The 17055-nt window shown below is 36.4% G+C and overlaps 1 protein-coding gene across 1 annotated transcript in view; it reads left to right on the forward strand.

The window, feature by feature from the left end:
* Positions 1–426: 426 nt before the first annotated feature.
* Positions 427–17055, forward strand: part of LOC124359307 (protein dachsous-like) — a 125793-nt gene continuing 109164 nt past the window's right edge. The window contains exon 1 of the mRNA XM_046811936.1: positions 427–679. The gene's annotated coding sequence lies outside the window, so the exon portion shown is untranslated. The remainder of the gene's footprint in view (positions 680–17055) is intronic.

The raw sequence follows: 17055 nt of genomic DNA on the forward strand, positions 1-17055 counted from the left end.
AAAATCATACGCTTTCCGAAGCTTACAATTTAAGACAACCAGTGTCATTTTCAGAGAGCCTAGTTTATTATCAGATAATCCTTACTGCTTCTGATAAAAACCTCTCTATTAGTTTCATGATATAATCCTTTGTCTGCCTGCCACAACGTCATCTGCAAATGCCAGCACATGTATTTTCCCTCCAATGTTTATACCTTCTGGCATACTCTTTGCTGTTCAAAATTTAATTCTAGAAAACAATGAAAACTCTTTTCGACAACAAGGCAGAAAGGAAATGGATCCTGAGGGCGTAGTATGGACACACAGGGGGTGGCCAGCAGACCATGGTAGCGTGGTGGCAGGTGCTGTGTTGTCGGTGGGGGTGGGGTACTTCGCTCCGCCGCGCAGCATGCTCGCGTGCTGGCCCTTGGTCGGTCAGTCCGTGTCCACCCGTCACTACGTCAGGTGCTGTCCGTGCCACCATTCCTTGCCTGCTTGGCGTGCTACGAGTCACATGTAAACAACCTGACTGACAGTCTCAAACGAATCGATAGACAGTGGATATTTGATGAACAGTGTTATAAGTGCCGTTTGTAACTGGGTTAAGTGATTCTTACATTCGTGTCAGGACTTTTATACTCCACGGACATTACATCTCTTTGGGTTTATGTTCGACTTTGGATAATACCTATGACTTGAGGTGAGTTAGGTTTTATTGTGTTGTATTTACTTTGTATATAATTAACGTAAAAGCCATAACATATTAAGTTCATAATTTATACATAAAGAGATAAAATAACAAGTATAGAATATTATGATATATGAGTCACACTGATAATGAATAAACACGGTAAAGTTGAATTTTTTTTATGTTTACACCTATTTAAAAGTTGTAAGCTCTACTTGTTGCCTATCCCCACTTTATGTTTTGACTGGTTAGTACATAATATATTATAAAGTAAACATAATTTTTTGAAAGAAAACCTTTTGTTGAAATGTAACATTAAAAAGTTCTATTACGTTTGAAGTGAGTAAGCATTTGAAAAATATAAATCTATTCTTATTTTCTTTTACATGTTTTTCCTTATTGTATTACCTAAAGGCAATATATAACTATTGTATATCAAAAGATTAAATGTTATATTACGAAAGTCCAAACGAAAACAAGCTATTTGTTTTTTCAAATAATTTCGGCCTTTTGAATGCTAAAGAATATTGCCGTCGAATAAAGCAATTTCCTGAGAAGCGATAAACAAAGAATATGACTAACTAAAGAATAAATCTATTTTAAACGCCAAAACATATATAAATACGTAAAATCACACTCACGACCACTTTATAAAATCATAATTATCTGTAATGACTGTGTGTAAAAGTATTACAAGAAATATCCACGGAAATATCCCTTTGCACTCATCGTTGCGTAGCGTTGCGTAAAACCTAGTTTTGTTACAGACTAAAAATATATATTAGGTTAGATTCTTTCTGTTTGGTTGTATATTGGCGAAATTCACATAATTTAAATATTCATATTGTAATTATTGTCTGTAAACTAATTTTAATTCTAACATACATGCAGGGGCGCACCGACGGGAGGACGAACGGGACCTGCCCCCACCCTCCCCCCTGAGCATTTAATTTCAAAATAATCCTCTAATAGTTTATTTTTGACTAAACAATAACATTTACGTTGCAAATTTGAAATAAATCACAGTCAAAAATATAAATTCAAATCTTTAAAGATTTCATTTATAAAATACACGGTACTGCACATACATACAATAACTAAATTCTTTCAAACCCTAAATATTTTAATTTCCCTGTCACATAGCAACCAAAAAGTAAGGTTAGTTCTTACTATCTCTACTGGTTTCTACATGTACCCGGTGCTTCAGTAAATGAATACAAAATGTACTCGTGCTGATTTAGACGTTACAGAGTGCTCCTAAAATGGTACAGTTATAAGTTTCAGTTAATACAAGTGGTAAACATGTCGGAGTACTTTGTACCACGAACGGCGTTAACCGAGTAAAGTATCTGTATCGTAAACGTATCCGAAACTGTAACCTGTACTCGGTACTTTCGGTTTTGTAGTAACTTGTACTATTTGTACAGACGAGTAACCGGTACAAAAAGTACCTTTAACAGTAGTCCCGACGTGATTAGTTGTCACAGTAGTAAGTTGCAAAGCTCTGAACAGTTCTGTACTGTGTTTGTCGTCATTCATTCATCACTACGAGGTAATGCCGCTGTGGGGAGTCTGGCGATTTGCGCTTTAAAACGAGTGGTTGCGGTAAACTGAAACAAAATTTCTTCAATTGAATACGTATCAAAAATTAAACGTTTTAATTAGTAATTTACAAAATTAAACGCTCAAGATAATGACTACGCTCCATAATGTGACAATGCCGAATTTTTTTGTACCATACGGTCAAGAATAAAAGTTAAGATGGTAATTTAATAACAACTTGTTTATACTATTCTTCAATTTACATAGCACAATCAAAATTACAGTACACGTGTATCTATCTTGTATAAACATTAAGTTTTAATCGGATCACAAGTTTTTTAGTTATACATTTTCGAATTTGGTTGGTGGAAAATAGCCAAACACCGGTATTTTTCGTTACTATCGATATAAAGACTGGAAGCTATTGTTAGTAAGCAGTTTGATGTGTAGAAATGCATAAATAAATAAGATAAATTGTAATATAGCTCCAGTTACTGTAGCTCTATTTATTAGCTTGTAGTCAACTTTCAAACTCGGATATCTGTACTTCTTGATTTGAGAGTAGACATAAAGATTTAGCTTTTGTCTTGATTTGCTGTTTGAACTTTAATATTTTGTTAATGTTTTTGAATTAATTTTGTTTTAGTTAAATACACTTTATAAAAACTGTATTTGTTACAGAAGATTTTAATTATCTCTGTATAAGCTTCTTGGTAAGAGTGGTTGTGCTGTAAAATATGTACACTCTAACCTAATCTTTTATTAGTTCTGAAGAACTATATTTAAAAGGGGGCAAAATTTAATAAGGGCTTTATGTAACCCTTTTGTTAGAGAAAAAATGGTATTTTCCTCCTCACTATGTTCAATTATAGTTGTTTAAATATCGCCCTGAACTAAACTTAATCGCACGTTCTATAAATTTTGTGCAGTCTCATTAAGTCACTCGTCTTCTGTACTGAACCTACTCTTCTAGTCTAAGTCATGAACCTTGAGTATAGCCAGTTCACTGCAATATATGACACCTCGCTCATTAACTCTCAGTGTCCTCGATATAATGATATGTGATCGCTAGCAATGAACCATGTGAGCCAAACGTACATTGTAAATATTGGATTCTCTTACGTAACTCATACGTGACCCTATTCCATTATTGTGGCCTGCTGTCCCGACTTCAGAAAGTAGATGCGGCTTTTAAAGACCTCTGGGTCTTGGGTTCATATGGGTTAAACTGGTGTTTGTTACTATCATTAAAGTATAAGGAAAGATTAAAACGAATATCATCGCGGTTACTGGTTTTCCATAGAAAACACATTTCCATTTAGTTTTGTATACCGACATTTTGCCAAATAGGTGTGTTATGTTTTTATTCAAAAGTTTTTATTAAACCATGTACCTTAATTATATTTCATACATAGATTAACAAAAGCGTTTTAACACCTAAACACCTACGTCACCAAATAGCTATACGTATATGTACCGGTTGCAATCACTCTTATGTTATCATATCCCTAAAGATGTGGGAATCCTCGACGGTTGTGACCTTCAGATTACCAAAAGCGTTTTACACCTAAACACCTACGTCACCAAATAGCTATACGTATATGTACCGGTTGCAATCACTCTTATGTTATCATATATCCCTAAAGATGTGGGAATCCTCGACGGTTGTGACCTTCAGATTACCAAAAGCGTTTTACACCTAAACACCTACGTCACCAAATAGCTATACGTATATGTACCGGTTGCAATCACTCTTATGTTATCATATCCCTAAAGATGTGGGAATCCTCGACGGTTGTGACCTTCAGATTACCAAAAGCGTTTTACACCTAAACACCTACGTCACCAAATAGCTATACGTATATGTACCGGTTGCAATCACTCTTATGTTATCATATCCCTAAAAGATGTGGGAATCCTCGACGGTTGTGACCTTCAGATTACCAAAAGCGTTTTACACCTAAACACCTACGTCACCAAATAGCTATACGTATATGTACCGGTTGCAATCACTCTTATGTTATCATATCCCTAAAGATGTGGGAATCCTCGACGATTGTGACCTTCAGATTCCAAAACTTTTATGGCAACGGAACTTGTACTTAAAATGCTAACCTTATCATTGTCTCCCTGTCCGTATGTGTTATTTAAAAATTATATTAATTATTCAAATGATTTTGAACAAAGGGTTACAATTTGGTACACCAGGTACCAGTTTTTTTAAGTTTTGAAAACGTAAACATTTTATACCTAACCTTTTAAAAACAATGGTGGCTTTAAAATCTTAGACATCGAATTTCACGAAAAATCAGAGATTTTACTACACAACAATTTAGATTTAGATTTTAAAAACGTTACAAAATGTCATTAAAATATGATACCAAGTGTATAACAATTCCGATAGTTTCCAGAAACATCAGAGTTGTACTAAACCAGTTCAACACTGCATTTAATGTAATGTACTGGTACACAAATTAACGGTACAGAGACCGAAGGTATAAATTTGGCTACCCTGTCATTATCATAAGTTTTTCAGCAGTACATACGTCAGTGTTTTTTTTTTTTTTTTTTTTTTTTTTTTTAAATTTTTTTTTACGATAAGTATGAAAATTCATTATGCACCGTCAGGGACAGGTGTTCGCCCTGGTGTGTGGGACTCTCACCCACTAAAAACCTACCGGTCCAGGCATTGGAAACCCTCTCGGGAACGCATCTCTGCAACTACTTCAAGAGGGTGCCATCGTTCGCCCCAATGGCCATTACTTCATTCTAAAATCCACCAGCATGAGCTATTCTGGTGCTTTATAGCTGCTCTCTTTCTTTTTTGCCTTAGCACCCTCTTGCAGAACGCAGCGACAGCGTTCCACGATTCGGGACTGACAACATCTCTTATATAAGAGTCTCCGGCGAGTCCGATAGCTGCCTCCAGCTCCCTTCTCTCCGTTTCCCACCTTCTACATATGAAGAAGGTGTGCAAGGCATCGTCCGCATCCGAATCCCCGTACTGGCATTCCGGACTCGGGATCTTCCCCATTCTGTTAAGGTAGAAGCCGAAACAACCGTGCCCAGTGAGAAGCTGGGTAAGGTAGAAGTCTACCTCTCCATGCTCTCTTTCGGTCCATCACCTCAGATCACCTATGAGCCTAAAAGACCAACGTCCTCGACTCTCCGTCTCCCATCGAGTTTGCCACTCATCCCATTGTGTGCGAACGGGCAGTAGCACGGCTGACAGTGCCATTCCCATCGTATACACGCTTCCGCTCAAGAGCAAGAAGATCGATGGGAATTACCCCCGCAATCACAAGGACGGCCGGCTCCGAAACGGTACGATAGGCAGATGAAATTCCGGAGAGCTCCTCTCCTCTGCACACCGCCACAACCTTCTTCCTGTAACGCTTCTGCCGCAAGGCATCCGCCCATATCTCGCAACCGTAGAGGATAACCGAGTTCGTCACGGACATGAGGACTCGGCGCTTAGTCTCTGCGGGTCCACCGACGTTGGTCATGAGCCTACTCAGATTGGCCACAATCTTTTCAGCTTTCTCGGCCGCACAGGCGATGTGGTCCCAGAATGTCATACGGGAATCCATTCTCACACCTAGATACTTGGACGCAGCGTTTGGTATCGATGAGCTCCGTGTTGACGTTTAGCTGCACGACGGGATCTATCCTCCTCCTGGTGAGAAGCACGATCTCTTTCTTCTCGGTGGCCAAAGACAATCCATGCTCATCCATCCAACAAAGTATTCGCCTCAGAGCTAGACTTAGCAATCTCTGGGCCTCATCCAACTCTCTCGCGGTTATGACTACGGCAATGTCATCTGCATAACCAACGAGGAAGGTCTCGTGCGGCATCTCCATACGAAGAACCCCGTCGTACATGATGTTCCACAGGTCTGGGCCAAGAATCGAGCCTTGGGCAGCACCTGCCGTCACTTCCCTACTACGAGGTCCGTCCAACGTTCCAAAGACCAGTTTCCGATCCCTAAGGTAGTTATTTAGCAGCCTCAAGAGATACGGTGGAATCAAAAACGTGGACTGTAGGGCACCGAGCATGTCAGCCCAACTGGCCGAGTTAAAGGCGTTCCTTACGTCCAGTGTTACCAGCATTACCAGTTTGCGGTACCTGTGGTCTTCCTGCTGTACTGACTCGAACGCTCTGACAACCTCGCCGACAGCACCAATCGTAGAACGACCCGCGCGGAAACCGAACTGGCGGTCAGAAAGTCCTCCTGCCGCTTCAACAGCCTGGATCAGCCTAGGTTTGATCAAACGCTCGAGGAGTTTCCCCGCTGTGTCCAGCATGCAGAGGGGTCTGTATGCGGACGGGCTTGTGGGGTCTCCTTTTCCCTTGCTGACAAACACTAGGCGCTGGATCTTCCAACGAGGAGGGAACACGCCTTCCAGCAGGCAGCGGTTATACATATTAAGCAGCAGCTGCGGTGAACCACTAGCCACTACTCTAAGCACTTCCGCTGGGATTCCATCGGGCCCGGGAGCCTTCCTACAGCGCATCGAAGCGATAGCGCTTTTCAGCTCTGGTTCACTGAACGGGGGTACCTCCTCGGGACGAACTGCGATATGCTCCTCCGGTCTAATCTGATGAGACGGAAACAGAGCATCAACTATTACCTCCAGTTGGGCTGCGCTCATGTTAGGGCTAGCAGATTGGGCACCTAGCCGTCGCATGACGATTTGGTAGCCCAATCCCCAAGGATCGGCGTTTAGATCGTCCTTGAGTTCCTTCCACCTGGAGGCCTTGCTCACCGTGATCGCCTGCCTGAGACCCCTACGGGCATCCCTGTACTCTTGCATTAGAGCTTCGGGAACCAGACCCCTCCTCCTTCTTCCCCGGGTGACCTTCCGTCTAAGCCTCAAACAAACTCTCCGTAGATTGGCGATATCCTCCGTCCACCAGTAAGACGTACGTCAGTGTTTGGTTTCATGTGTAGTTGTCAAGTGATAGACGTAGGCCTACCAACGTGAATTGTGTACTTCTCAAGAATAAAGAAAGTTTGTTTTTATTTATGTATTATACAAAGGCTATACTTTGACATATGCTGTGAATACAAAGGGACTGATATAAATGGAAATAATTATAAGATGTTATTTTAGCTATTGTATACTACTGCTACTGAAAACTGTTTCCATGTGACCTATGGTTTAAATATGGGAAACATAACATTACAAACACAATAACTGTCTTAATTTATGAAATATTAGAAAGAAACTTATTATGAAATAGGGATTACATGTATATTTTGCGTTCGCAAAACAGATTTTCTCTATTATCACACTGTATAAATAAGCAAAACTTAAAACTATTTCATTTTATTTACAATTACTGTATGGTTTCAAATTGATTGCACTGTTATAGTTTTATATGTTATAGTTTAATAATTATATCTCCTTAATATAGTAAACTGCGCCATATTCTACCTTTTTCCGACTGATCAAATACTTAAAATTTAGTAGAATTGTAAATTGATTAATCTATGGATAAACTAGAACACTTTGCAGCTATTTAACTGAAACACACAACCGCGTGTTATCCACGCAGTCCAGTTGTAATTCCAGAATATGACTTGCAGGTTGTGAACTTATATTGTTTTGTTTTGCCGACGTTGCGATGTCCATTGTGACCGGTGTGTGGGAGCAGATGTGCTGTACTTGTCTGCCCACTGCTGTCCTCAATGAGGTCCAAGGTGATGAAGTGAACTTCTATCAAGGGACCTCATTAAGAGACAATTTACATCCGAATGTAGAGTGGTGAAACAAGTTACATTGTTGAAATGCGTCATTACTTATTGTGACGTTGCATAACGTAAAATGCTGGACACAAAATAAACCATCATTTCTTGTATGCAGTGCTGTTCATACTACGCGCGCGCGAACATCATGTAGGTGTGAATGCAGTGTGTGTGTGTGTGTGTGTGTGTGTGTGTGTGTGTGTGTGTGTGTGTGTGTGTGTGTGTGTGTGTGTGTGTGTGTGTGTGTGTGTGTGTGTGTGTGTTCAAGTTCAAGTTCAAACATCTTTATTCAGAAAAAAAATATTATAATAATACATGCATTATTATACAATTTCTTGCAGATACTGTAAACAAATTAGTACATTACTTTAATCAATTCATACATTATGCAGCTTTCACAAAAACACTCCCAATGCACCCGAGAAGGCGCGTGCGGGAGGCAAGTTGGCATTAATTCTTCATTTTTTATTTGGCAGTCACAAGAGGCAGTTACCCAAGATTAAAAACCTTAACACATTATTATGCGCGCGCGCGCGCGCGCGCGCGTGTGTGTGTGTGTGTGTGTGTGTGTGTGTGTGTGTGTGTGTGTGTGTGTGTGTGTGTGTGTGTGTGTGTGTGCGTGTGTGTGTAATTCTAAGATATGTTCAAGTATCATTGGCTAAGCGTTAGTGAAGCTTATCACTCAAAGGACTGGACATTTCCTTAAATCTGTCTGGCTGTCTGTCCACACAATGTCTCCAAAACAAAGTGATCAATAGACTTATATTTTAACATGAGACATAGTAAGACGAGTATCGCAATGAAATGAGCTATAGCCTTGATACTTTGTATGCTGCGTCAGAGAAGCCGGTTACACGACTCCTTTGTTTTACTGCTTTGTTTGAAGTAGGCAAAATAAATCTAATTATTTTAAAAGTACGCACGACAATTATATGCTAATTAGTTAAGGTCATCAGTGTAGGGTCACAATAAGCCTTCTAAGACATCTTAGTATTCAAGCTTACATTTTAAGGCATTTTAAGAGTCTATGTGAGATGGAATCATTGATATACCAAAATTATGACTACACTAACACACAAAATTAATTCTACATGGGAACATTAGGTACCACGCACTCCCTCCTCCACATATGGTATCATACCTAAACTGAAAATCTTTTATTCTTGCACTTGATATATCAAAAACTAAAGTGAAATCATTAAATTTTGATTACCGGTATATTTTAAAATTGTTAATAGTAACTAATTATTTTTTGCAATAAACCGTAGAATTTTTACGACTTAACAAGTAATTTAAATGCTAAGAAAATAAATAAATTTCACAAGGAACGATTTATTTAGCTTGTTTACGAGATTACAGTCCAGAGTAGTGGTACTGGACGAAAGGTGAACCATGGTTAAATGTCGGGTGGACTATCCACCGTCAGATCTGACGAAAACTTTAATGGCGGGTCACACAGGAGTATTATAACTGCTCTCTTCACCGTGTTATTATATCCGCGAGGCACTTCTCCGCGTTACGTGATTCGGGAAATTAGATAAGACTTCTGATTCTGATGTTCCAGGTTCGTAATAGTGATCATACTTTCATTGTTTTAATCAGAATTTTTAACGTCAGTAATACTATTGGGATGACGGAATAGAAAATAAAACGGTCCTGTAGCTATCTCTCTAGTTACATTTTTAACCTGAGAGTTCGTAAGAATGCAATAGTTGCTCAGCTGAGAGTCAGGATTTAAAATACAAATATACCTTAACACTACACGAAACTGCAATGACGAGTTTAAAAATGTTATAAAGCAAATTTATTAATACATCTAATCATCACCTATCTTACCATAGTTTTCCGGTCCAAAGTGCGTCAGAAATTCCTAATATTATTCAAATATTGACATATTTTATCATTGCTGTAGAGGAGAACTATCTGTCGTGTTTTTTATCCAACAGTACTTGGCTAAAGTTAGCTCTCCACAGTGAGACCAAAATAAGTCAAGATCTATATTGTGGTAGTAATTTATTGACTGTCAACAGGAAAATTTCGATGATAGTCGTGATACCACCAGTGTAAACTGAAGAATTAGGATTAGGCCTATTATTGCCTTTTTATGTTTTATAAGACTAAACGATATTCTTATAAAATCAACTTTACATATTCTGCGACAGTCACATACTGGCGGTAAACGTTTCTTTATTTGAATAACTGAAACCACATATATTTACACTAATGAATACCGAACGCTCGGTAGAGATTAGAAAGCTTCCCAAACTCATGCCAGTCCGCAGAGAAACTGCTTTAATCTTCATACGATTCTGTGCCGCCTCTGTGCTGCGGTCAGAATGCAATGGTCCCTTGATTATATGTATCAGGCTCATTATTTATGTAAGGTGACCGGCACCGGCACGGTGGTAGGAGCCCCCAGCTGAGAAAGTAGATCATTGTCTTCGCGGTTGTGCGTGGGTGGACAACTGATTTGTTATGCACCAAATTTTCTTTTGCAGTTGTATCGTTTATAATTCGCCCTGGTTGATGGTTTCTGTGTTCGTATTGCGTTTTGTAGGTTTCCCTTCAACAATAGTTTTGTCAGACAACGAAAATTTTGCAAGAAAGCAGGATTCCATAATTAGGTAAAATTGTATTCAATGAGAATACATCAATGATTGCAGGTGGGATGATAGCTTATACACTTGTTAACGATATTGTAGAATCTTATTAAAATCACTTGTCCCTACGTCTATTCGACCGTCTCTGCAATATCTCTTGAGAGGAATGGTCCTAGAGACATGAAACTTCGTACATAGCTTTATATTCTTCGGAAGATGGACTCTATTGATTTTGGGACCTATCGGTGTGAGTGAAGTGCGTCGGTCTGTATGTCCGTTCGTTTGTGCGATACCTTTTTGTAGAAAGGTCCAAGAGACTTAAAGGTTGGTCCGGAATAGAAACTTGAAGTCAATTTGAATTGATTTTGAAGTCAAAATGGATAGTCTACCCGTACATCTAGCCGTCTGTAGTATAACTCTTTCGTTGTATTCTGGAAGGTCTTTCAATATCGCTGTACCAATTTATCTATATTTTATTTGAGAAGTTGTAAATTAACCGATACAAATTGAATATAAAGTATAATTCAAACTTTTTGTTGCATCAAATATATTTTAAAAACTGAAAGTATTTTTTTAACTTTTTGACCAAAAGGCTTTTATAGCTTAAAAACCTAAATTCTTCTTAATACCAGTTTCACTATTAGCTGAAAAGATACTTAGGAGATTCTACTTACTTTTTGTAGCAACTAACACGTCGCGTCGTGATAACATGAGACTATCATCCAGTACTAGACTATCACCTGAATAATTTCTTACCGTCTAAGTTTACGTAGAGGCTCTTAAGTTTGAACTTTTTATGGTATACCATACTGTACCTTAAAAAATAAAATTTTATCCGGTTTTTACACACAAACAGGTGTTATAGTGAAATGTAATTTCATTTGTAAACATTTTCTCAGCAGCGCCAAATATTACGCAGTTTGTGGAAACAAAAAAGGATTATTTAAGACTATTGGCACCTAAATTTAATTTTCTATTATTATTGAGTGGAAAAACATTTTTGCATTTCTATGCATTTTTTAAAGCTTGCAAAATTGTTATAATTTAATTTGTTTGGAGAATCCGTCTGATACTTAGTAAATACTGTTCTCAAACTTTCGAGGGCTCTAGTCCCAGACAGGCACTCGTTATAAGTATTAGCTATGTTAAACTTTATATACCGGGTTTAGAATCTTTATGACTTGATTACAATTCAAATTACATTTGTGTTTGCCCTATATCAGTGAGTTATCTGTGAAGGGTTAAGTTTAGACCATTCATTCATTTGAAAAGTATGTTGGAGTTATTTGTGTGTTGAACATGTCAGTTGATATTATGTTTGTTTAAATATCCTGGGTAAATATCTTTGTTTAAAGAAAAGTTTTAAATTTCAAAATCTTAACATATAAATTACCAATCAATTTATATTTTATCGCCTTTAAACATTAATTACGAGTAATATATTGTTTGGAACGCTGTGCTAAATTTGTAATGATGTGTTCCAAAGAAATTGAATTGACAGAGTACGTTTTGCCGCTAGCTGTAAATAAATTAATAATTAGTAATAACATATAAAATATCTACACACAAGTGCGATGCCAACATGGACAGTGATAACTAATTTTAAAGGGTAAGAATAAAGCATATTACTTACTGTCGCAAGTAAGAATAACGTAAGAATAGTGTCAGTTACAAGTGACCAAGCTACGAGCTTGGTGATCGATGACACTAGAAAGGATGTTACTCCATACTTATACAAGATCATGGAGTTTCTGTTATCCTTATTTAGCTCTGAGCATCTTGCAGTTATATAAGGGATTTGAAGCAAAAAATTTCGCTGTTAAAGCCTCCTTCCAATAGCAAATCTCATACTCATTACCTAGTGACTTTAGTACATTTACAGGAGTCCACGTTACGCAAGTGAATAGTAGAGATCAACGAGTACGATTAATTTTGCATTATACCTTTGCCTCGAAATATCTTTGAGATTTATTCTGAAAGTTGAATTTGGGATGCAGGATGGAAACGTCATCTTCCACAAGCAACAGGATTGTAGACCAGTCAGACGTACAACATGGAAGTGTTCTAAACCGATGTCAAAGTACTTAATTTTTTAGTTTTATTGTTAAAATTGCTATTTAAAACATAATTTACGATGAACAATAAGTTTTTTAATTTTATTATTAAAAATCTCATTGAAATTCATATTTTCTGTATTTAAATTAGTTTTGTGTGAACCTCAATCTCGTCTCGTATGTTTTAATTTTAAATACTAACTTTGCTTTAAAAACTATATTATTTAAATATTTCTGTATATAAAATACATAAAAATATGTTTAAGTTGTAATTTATTATATTTTTATATAACTGAAATATATGAACGAGGAAAAGTAACACTTATAAAATAGTGTCACTGAAATAATTCAGTGCACACCATGAGTAGGCTATTTTAGAAAACACGGATGTTGGTCTTTTTCAATAAAAGATGTTAACGAAGTTAAAACATATATGAGGGTGTTTTTGTCTTTGTCAGTAGGTTATTTAATTGTAGCGTAGTATATGGTATTTTAAAAAATTAAGTTATTAGTAATAAAAACTTTGGATTAAAAATCGGTGCATTATTGTTCTTGAAAACATGTCTATAAAGTTTGTTTTTAAAGCTAGTAAAAAGGTTTTGGGAATGTTTTTAGCACAAGTATAAGCTAGGCTGATTTTTATGTTGATTTCTTATAATATTTACAGTACAGTTTTTTTATTAAATACGTTTAAAGAAATGCAACTCATATAATTGCTATTATTTTCAATGTTTAAGACTTCCTCCCCTCCATATCACCTCGTGAAATTCGCAGATATGTATTATAATTCGTTTTTCTACCCATTTTAAACAAAATCCGTTTAATAAAAAGTGGCTTATAGTGTTGCATCTAAAATGATATTTACATTCAGGCATGTACATGAATATATGTATTTCAATGTCAACACTAGGCCTATTGCATTACAATCTCGGTAGCTAATTTTTCTTATTGAATGTGCTAAAACATTGAATACATTTGAACATATATGCAATACACTAAAATATATAATTGTCTGAAATAATTATTCCTTTATAAAATAAAACATTTTGGAACTTTCTTTTTGTGATTCCATTTTTCGTTCTTGAAAAGTGACCACAGCTGGTTTCAGGAGAGCGGTCTTCGTTAATAACAAAATACCCATAATACGTTTAAAAACTGTTATTTAGAGTGTGTTGCGTTGAGATGTCTGTTTCGCAATGAATAGATTAGAATCGCTTTCATATCGATATCCCGTCAGCAATCAGTAAGTTATCGACCACATCTAACTCTGTGCAGGGGCCGAGCCGCTACCATAACAGCTACCACGTACCACTTACTATGGCGAGTGCTTCCTTTGATGGTGATATTAGATTACCAGCGATTATATTGCATTACTTACGGTGTATTACTATTCTATTTCCTGTTGTGCCTTTTTGGCTTAAACTGAAACTTTATAGTAAGACTTGTAATGCAGGCCGTACCAAGCTGGTATTTAACTTCTTGAGAACGTATATGCTTTATTACACTGATCGAAAGTGCTTTTTTACAATTGACTTAAATTTCAATGACATAGTAAAAACTTAATTAAAAAGACCTACACGGCTGGCATCATGAGTAACATCTAAGTTTCTGGTTCACTCTGAATCAAAAACTTTTGCAACACAATTAAACGAAAGTTTTAGTTAAAAGATTGAAATTAAAGAAGAGTTGCAACATGGTTTTAGTTGTAAATGTAAGATTTTTTTATGGATTTATGCAAATTAATAATGATATTTTAATGAGCACAGGCAAGTAGCTTTTTGATTGGACAATGATTTCAAATACTACGGTATGCTTATTTTTTATACTTTATCGCTTTTTAGTAGTGCTTTTTGTTTGTATCCTTGTTGTTCTGATTCGTACTATAAAGTAATAATCTGAAATCATCTTTACATTTAAGATTATTGATCAAAACGTAACTTTAATTCCAAGTTGATTTCACGAAACCTTTAAAAATACAAAGAGGTTCGAAGGAGAATATTGTACTTATAACCTATTGCTAAGTTGAATTTCCAATAATAAATAATAGTAATTTTCATAACTTACTTCATATGACAATGAGAACTCATTTATGAAAGTTTATGACATAACAATTTTTTCAATAAATTACTGAATTATATTAAATAAATTACTTAGCCTTTTACTTAGGCGGGATATCTCACGGACAGCTCTGAAAGGATACTTTGTGTGTCCCTTTTGAAGGCCATGAATCAATCATGATGAACTGGTTCACGGAGCTCTTGATGATGTTAAAAAGACATCAGGAGATAGGATTCCAAGGGCACTTAGCAAATATAACCTAGATTCAAAGAGCAAACATCGTGGCCTCACTTTCGTTTGCAATTATGAACTCTCATAAACCATCAGTCACTCGTTAGAAACCTCTGCACAACTGTAGATCTTGAATGGGACTGATCTACAGTAATTATGGTGGTGAAAGGGCAATATGGTGAACGCATAACATCTCTCGGTACATTGTTAAACTTACAAAGTAATAAATAATAATAACTTTCTCAATGGCTTTCAACTCATTCATTTATATTATATTTTCTTCCCACTTCAAAGATTGTAATCGAGAGAAAAGTTCTCAATTTTACTTGTTAGTATGTTCTTTTGTAACTTAGTCCAGCGATTTTCCAGGTCTACAAGATTTAATTCATCGAATAGTTCTTATAATGACAAAGAAATGTGGGAATATATCATATCTTTCAGTATTTAGTCTCGTAATGATAGGTATCTTTGTAGAGTTTTTTTTTTTTAATCATATCTATATAAAAGATTCTGTGGGAATTCTACTTGTACAGCCCAGATGACGTTCCTCTAGGACGTTTTTGGATCACGATTTGGAGCAAGGAGACAGAATGTTTGGCAGATATTGTGTTATCCTAAGATAACGATCACTTAATAAGTTTCCAGGTGGCGTCCTGTTGTAGGCAGTATGGAATCCGTCCTGGAGAAACAAACAGATTAGAGGACAGAGGTTGGGATTTCTTAAGATTACTATAACAGAATTAAATGACCTGTGCGCACATTTTGCAGTTCTTAGTACGGTTTCGATTACGTCCTCTTCTGAAACTAGTAACACCTGTTGTGGAGCTGCTAAACAGACTAGTGCTTGTGCAGGAATTCATTTATAAATAACAATCTGATTAATTCTCCTACACTAAACACTAATTAACGACATACTAGATCATGAACTTGCTATAAGCTTAAATCAATAAGCTTAAAAATAATCATCAATTTATTCAGTGTATCCACTGAAGTACTTCGCTGACAACCAGATGAAGTATGTGTATAGGTTGCACTTTCTTAGAAGGTAGAACCTCTTAATATTTAAACACAGTCTGTGGATTATCGCTACTTTCATAGTATAAATATTGATACAGAATTATCATATTGTCATTACTATGTAACAGATCTCATTGTTTTACTGGTTATACAATTTTAAACATGCAATAAATGAAAAAATAACAGCTTCAATTATCAAATACAGTACAATTTCTGGAGTTCCGAAAAACGACAAAATTAAGTTTTTCTACAAAATAATATTATTACAATATCTTATATATGTTAGTTCTGTATTACATTCCGAACACTAACAATATAACAAAATACCCATACAGTATGAAGTGTTAATATATGACAGTATGATACTTTTCAACTAAATTAAAAATATATGTTAGATATTTTAAATTCAGGGCTTTTTTGCTTTAGAAGTGAAAATAATGGACAATATTTGTATGTTATTTATTAGGAGTTTTTATAACAACATAACTATATAGAAGAAAAAGGAAAGTGAAGGTGTAACATACATACCTATACAGTATGATGTATCAGTAGAATGCTTGTTTGGTTATAGTGTTCTCAGATTGTGGCTACTAATAACATGTCTGTGTCTACAAACCAAGTAAAGGGTTTCCATATTCATATGCATGATAGTTATGTAGGTCGATTAGGTAAGTTTTTGTTCTTTTATCTCAAGACCGGTATGTTTGCACTCAATAGGATACATGTAAGATACACGTTAATATACGGGTTGATTAAGTTAAACTATGAGTAGGGTATGTTAATACAAGTGTAGGCCAATTGTGGTTAGGTTGGATTTAGTTATGTTTACTGAAAATATGCAAAACTTGTGGTCCGCATTATGTGTTAATCGTATATTATTTTTATTCGTTAGCATTTTTTTTACTTCGCAGTTCTCTAAATACCGAGTTGGAACAGTGATGTAACCAGAGCAATGACGCATGACACTCAGAGAAAACAGGTGATTACCGAGTGATCAGTGAACGTCCCCGTCCAGGAACTCCGTCTGTCTCTCCGGCTGAGTAGAACCGCGACAGAGAAACGAAGCTCATTGCCTGGCGGAACAAAAACTTGCCTTTCACTGATAATATTTAAAACTGCACTCGGGCCGTTTCTTG

The sequence above is a fragment of the Homalodisca vitripennis genome, chromosome 4, assembly GCF_021130785.1.
Source record: "Homalodisca vitripennis isolate AUS2020 chromosome 4, UT_GWSS_2.1, whole genome shotgun sequence".
NCBI lineage: Eukaryota > Metazoa > Arthropoda > Insecta > Hemiptera > Cicadellidae > Homalodisca > Homalodisca vitripennis.